The sequence below is a fragment of the Lepidochelys olivacea genome (genome assembly GCF_965140295.1).
Source record: "Lepidochelys olivacea isolate rLepOli2 genome assembly, chromosome: 20".
Lineage (NCBI taxonomy): Eukaryota > Metazoa > Chordata > Testudines > Cheloniidae > Lepidochelys > Lepidochelys olivacea.
In genome coordinates this window covers 7,533,946-7,540,079 of record NC_140430.1, presented here as the reverse complement: position 1 = coordinate 7,540,079, position 6,134 = coordinate 7,533,946, and positions in this window count along the sequence as shown.

The window sequence follows — 6,134 nt, the reverse complement described above, 5'->3', positions numbered from 1 at the left end:
GCGGGCTCTGGGCTGGGACAGGGGGTTGGGGTGCAGGAGAGGGGTGCGGCACTTACCTCGGGCAGCTCCCGAAAGCGACTCGCACACCCCTCTAGCAGCAGCTCCTAGGTGGGTGGTTGGTGTGGTCTCCGTCACTGCTACTCTCAGGCACTGGCCCAGCAGCTCCCATTGGCCGCAGTTCCGGGGAGGTAGGGGGAAAAAGCGGACACACCGCACGCTCAGGGGAGGAGGTGGAGGTGGAGGTGATCTGGGGCGGGGCAGGGAGCTGCCGGTGAGTGCTAAGCACCCACAAGTTTTCCCCTGTGGGTGCTCTAGCCCTAGATCACACCCTGGAGTCAGCGCCTATGCTCAGAGCAGCCAGTGTCAGCCCAGCTAGGGCTTTGTTATCATAATAAATAAAATTACTAACACTTATCCTGTGGGCCTGGCTGACTTAGCTGTCCATTCCTCAGTCAGTATGTGGTCCAGGTTCTGTAGCGAAAGCATTCACTGAGGAATGTGGTAAGAAATCCATATTCCCATCCAGCCCAGTTTTGGAGCGGCCCTTGTGAAACAAGCTGGGGTCGGTTGGGGGTCCCAGCCTAGGGGCCTGATGGCTGCAGTCCTTGGCAAACAAGGACACAGTGGCTAGGCTAGGTAATCTGATTCCTCCAAGGCCTGGCTGGAGCTGAAGATGTTCAATTAGGAGCAGTCTTAAGGAGCAATAATAAAGGGGGATTTCAACTATCCCCATATTGACTGGGGATACAGTGGAGGAGTAAAACTAAGGGGGAATGGAGTGTAGAAATGAGGGGACTACAGTGGGGGAGTAGAGCTCTGGGAGGATGGGATGTAGAAATGAGGGGGTACAGTAGGAGAGTAGAGCTGAGTAACGATGGGGTGTAGAAATGAGGGAGGTACAATAGGGGAGTAGAGCTGAAGGGGATGGGGTGTAGAAATGAGGGGAGTACAGTGAAGGGGGATAGGGTGTAGAAATGAGGTGGATACAATGGGGGAGTAGAGCTGAGAGGGATGGGGTGTAGAAATGAGGATGGTACAGTGAGCGAATAGAGCTGAGTAGGGTTGGGGTGTAGAAATGAGGGGAGAAGAGCTGAAGGGGGTGGGGTGTAGAAATCAGAGGGCTAGAGTGGGGGAGTAGAACTCTTGGGGATGGGATGTAGAAATGAGAGAGATAGAGTGGGGGAATAGAACTGAGAGGGATGGGGTGTAGAAATTAGGGGAGTACAGTGAAGGGGGACGGGGGTGTAGAAATGAGGTCGATACAGTGGAGGAGTAGAGCTGAGGGGGATGGGGTGTAGAAATGTGTGGAATACAGTGGGGGAGAATAGCTGAGTAGGGATCAGGTGTAGAAATGAGGGGAGTACAGTGAGGGGCGATGGGGGTGCAGAAATGAGGTGGATACAGTGGGAGAGTAGAGCGGAGGCTAATGAGGTGTGGAAATGAAGGGAGTACAGTCAGGAAGTAGAGCTGAGTAGGGGTGGGGTGTAGAAATGAGGGGAGTACAGTGAGGGGGGATGGGGTGTAGAAATGAGGTGGATACAGTGGGGGAGTAGAGCTGAGGGGGACCGGGTGTAGAAATGAGGGGAGTAGAGCTGAGTAGGGGTGGGGTGTAGAAATGAGGGGAGTACAGTGAGGGGGGATGGCGAGTGGAAATTAGGTGGATAAAATGGGGGAGTAGAGCTGAGGGGGATGGGGTGTAGAAATGAGGGGGGTACAGTGGGGGAGTAAAGCTGAGAGGGGAGGAGGTGTAGAAATGAAGGGGTTACAGTGGGGGTGTAGAGATGAGGGGAGATGGGGTATAGAAATGAGGCAATACAGTGAGGGGATATAGTGGGGGAGTAGAGCTGAGGTGGTACAAAAAGCGTGGGTAGGTTTCAGGGCAGGAATGGGGTGTTGAACTGAGGGAGGCGGGTACTGGGAGAATAGTTAGAGCTGAGAACGATCTTCTTCCCGCTGTACATGGGCTGCAGGTACCGCTACCCAACAGTCCAAGCCCCAGGAACTATGGTTGCCAACTTTCTAACGGCACAAAACCGAACACCCTTGCCCTGCCCCATCCCTTCCCTGAGGCCCCGCCTGTGGCCCGCCCCATCTATGAGGCCACACCCCCACTCACTCCAGCTCCCCTCCTTCTGTTGCTTGTTCTCCACCACCCTCACTCACTTTCACTGGGCTGGGGTAGGGGGTTGGGTTGCGGGAGGGGGTGACAGTTCCAGCTGGCCATGCGGGGTTTGTGGTGGGGCCAGAAACGAGGGGTTCAGGGTGCTGGAAGGGGTTCTAAGCTGGAGCAGGGTGTTGGGGTGTGAGAGAGAGTGAGAGCTCTGGCTGAGGATGCAGGCTCTGCAGTGGGGCTGGCGATAAGGGGTTTGGGGTGCAGGAGGAGGCTCTGGGTTGAAGTCAAGGGGTTTGGAGTGTGGGAGTGGGCTCAGGGCTGGGACAGGGGGTTGGGATGCAGGAGGTTGTGTGTGCTCTGGGATGGGGCTTGGGACTGGGGCAGGGAATTGGGGTGCAGGAGGGGTGTGGGCTCTGGCTGGGGGTGCAGGCTCTGGGGTGAGGCCAGAGATGAGGGTTGGCGTGGGGAGAGGGCTGCTTGCTGGGGCAGGGATTTGGGGTGTGGGGAGGTATAGGTTCAGGGTATGGGAGAGGGCTCTGGGCTGGGGCAGGAGGTTGGGGTGTGGGGGGCTGAGGTCTCCTGCTGGGGGTACGGGCTCTGGGATGGGGCCAGGGTTGTGGCATCTGGGGTGCAAGAGAGGTCTCCAGTCTGGGGCCGAGGGGTTTGGAGTGCAGAAGGGGGTGCGGGCTCTGGCTGGGGATGTGGGTTCTGGGGTGAGGATGAGGGGTTTGGGGTGCAGGAGCAGGCTCAGGACTGGGATAGGAGGTTGGGATGCGGGTGGATATGGGCTCTGGGCTGGGAGTGCAGGCTTCAGTTGGGACCAGAAATGAGGGGTTCAGGATGCAGGAGAGGGCTCTAGGTTGGGCCTGGGGGTTGGGATGCAGGAGAGGTGGAGGGCTCTGTCTGGGGGTGTGGGCTCTGGGCTGAGGCCGGGGATGAGAGGTTTGGGGTGCAGGAGGGGGCTCAGGGCTGTGGCAGGGGGTTGGGGTGTGGGGGGTTGTGGGATGCAGGTGTGGGTGTGGGGTTCCCAGGAAGCGGCCACCAGGTCTCCACAGCCCCTAGGTTCATGGATGGCCAGTGAGGCTCTGTGCACTGCCCTTGCGCCTTCAGGCACCACTCCCACAGCTCCCATGTGGGAGTTTTATTACGTTTTTAATGTATTTGTTTTTAAATTGCACAGGATTTTTTGCACTGATTTTGTTACAACATAAAATTATATTATTTGGAACACGATTCGTCTTTATTATTTCACAACATATGCTGCTGAGTGCTCGGCAGTTCTGAAAGCCACCAGTTACCCATTACTGCACAGTGTCACACAACTCATAGGATCAGTCACAAACACAATTAACAGGTGCATTGACAATGTTATATTTCTGCGTGTACAGCTATTGCCACTCAGCTCCTACCAGACCACAAAAGAGCAGGGCCAGGTAGAACACACTGCAACAGCACACGCCACTCTGGCTCACTGTTAAAACATCTGTCAAAGCCTCCCTTGGCCGTGTAGCTCCACATTGAGCTCTTCTAATAGCAGACTGCTGCTTCGCCTCCGCCCTCCAGCCCAGGGGAAATGTTTCCCCCTTTGCTTCATGTATATTATGCGGGACACAGCAGAAAGCTAGAACCATTGGGATATTTTTCTCACTGAAGGGCAATTAGTTAAGTTAACTGGAAGCTGTTAAAGGAGATTGTTAAGGGTGGGAGGTAATTGAAGATACGTGACTGGTCTCAGGGATCTCGAAGGGTGGTGACTAAAATCTTTTTCTTCTTTTGTCTGTAACTTCTCTGTAACTTGTTCTCCAGCAAGCTGTATAAATTAAGAGACACAAGCCCCACTCGGGGGGCTCACTTCTAAATGTATTAGCAGAGCAGCTTTGCTAATAAAACAGAGTGGTCTGATAAATTGTGAGTCTGAGTCAAACTTTGACAGATTTAACTACCTTGAGTAATTATGTATCATCTGCAAACTTTTCCACCTCACTGGTTTCAGAGAAGTAGCTGTGTTAGTCTGTATCAGTAAAAACAACAAGGAGTCCTTGTGGCATCTAACATATTTATTTGGGCATAAGCTTTCGGGGGCTATAACCCACTTCATCAGATGCATGGAGTGGAAAATATAGTAGGCAGGTATAAATATACAGCACATGAAAAGATGGGAGTTGTCTTACCAAGTGGGGGGTCAATTCAATTAGGGTGGATGTAGCCCATTCCCAACAGTTGCCAAGAAGGGGTGGATATCAACAGAGGGAAAATTACTTTTGTAGTAACCCAGCCACTCTGAGTCTTTATTCAGGCCTAATTTGATGGTGTAACGTTTGCAAATTAATTCCAGTTCTGCAGTTTCTTGTTGAAGTCTGTTTTTGAAGTTTTTTTTGTTAAAGAATGGTGACTTTTAAGTCTGTTATTGAGTGTCTAGGGAGATTGAAGTGCTCTCCTACTGGTTTTTGAATGTTACAGTTCTTGATGTCTGATTTGTGTCCATTTATTCTTTTGTGTAGAGACTGTCCAGTTTGGCCAATGTACATGGCAGAGGGGCGTTGCTGACATATGATGGCATGTATCACATTGGTAGATGTGCAGGTGAGTGAGCCCTTGATCATGTGGCTGATGTGGTTGGGTTCTATGATGATGTCCCTTGAATAGGTATGCGGACAGAGTTGGCAACGGGCTTTGTTGCAGGGGTTGGTTCCTGGGTTAGTGGTTTTGTTGTGTGGTGTGTACTTGCTGGTGAGTATTTGCTTCAGGTTGGAGGCTGTCTGTAAGCGAGGACTCGCCTGTCTTCCAAGGTCTGTGAGAGTGAGGGATCATCCTTCAGGATAGGTTGTAGATCCTTGATGATGTGCTGGAGAGGTTTTAGTTGGGGGCTGTAAGTGATGGCTAATGGCATTCTGTTACTTTCTTTGTTGGGCCTGTCCTGTAGTAGGTGACTTCTGGGTACCCTTCTGGCTCTGTCAATCTGTTTCTTCACTTCCCCAGGTGGGTATTGTAGTTTTAAGAATGCCTGATAGAGATCTTGTAGGTGTTTGTCCCTGTCGGAGGGGTTGGAGCATATGCGGTTGTATCGTAGGGCTTGGCTGTAGACAATGGATCATGTGGTGTGGTCTGGATGAAAGCTGGAGGCATGTAGGTAGGCATAGCGGTCAGTAGGTTTCCGGTATAGGATGGTGTTTATGTGACCATCGCTTATTAGTACTGTAGTATCTAGGAAGTGGATCTCTTGTTGGACTGGTCCAGGCTGAGATTGATGGGGGTGGAAATTGTTGAAATCCAGGTGGAATTCCTCAAAGGCCTCCTTCCCATGGGTCCAGATGAGGAAGATGTCATCAATGTAGTGCAAGTAGATCAGGTGTGCTAGGGGACAAGAGCTGAGTTGTTGTAAGTCAGGCATAAAAATGTTGGCATACTGTGGGGCCATGCGGGTACCCATAGCAGTCCCGCTGACTTGAAGGTATAAATTGTCTCCAAATCTGAAATAGTTGTGGGTGAGGACAAAGTCACAAAACTCAGCCACCAGGATTGCCATGACATTATCTGGGATACTGTTGCTGATAGCTTGTAGTCCATCCTCGTGTGGATATTGGCATAAAGAGCTTCTACATCCATAGTGGCTAGGATGGTGTTTTCTGGAAGATCACCAATGGATTATGTTGGTTTCAGAGTAGCAGCCGTGTTAGTCTGTATTTGCAAAAAGAAAAGGAGTACTTGTGGCACCTTAGAGACTAACAAATTTATTTGAGCATAAGCTTTTATGAGCTACAGCTCACTTCATCGGATGCATTCAGTGGATTGTAGTTTCCTTAGGAAGTCAGTGGTGTCTCGGAGGTAGCTGGGAGTGCTGGTAGCTTAGGGCCTGAGGAGAGGGTCCACATAGCCAGACAATCCTGCTGTCAGGGTGCCAATGCCTGAGATGATGGGGCATCCAGGATTCCCAGGTTTATGGATCTTGGGTAACAGATAGAATACCCCTGGTCAGGGCTCTAGGGGTGTGTCTGTGTAGAGTTGTTCCTGTGCTCCTTTA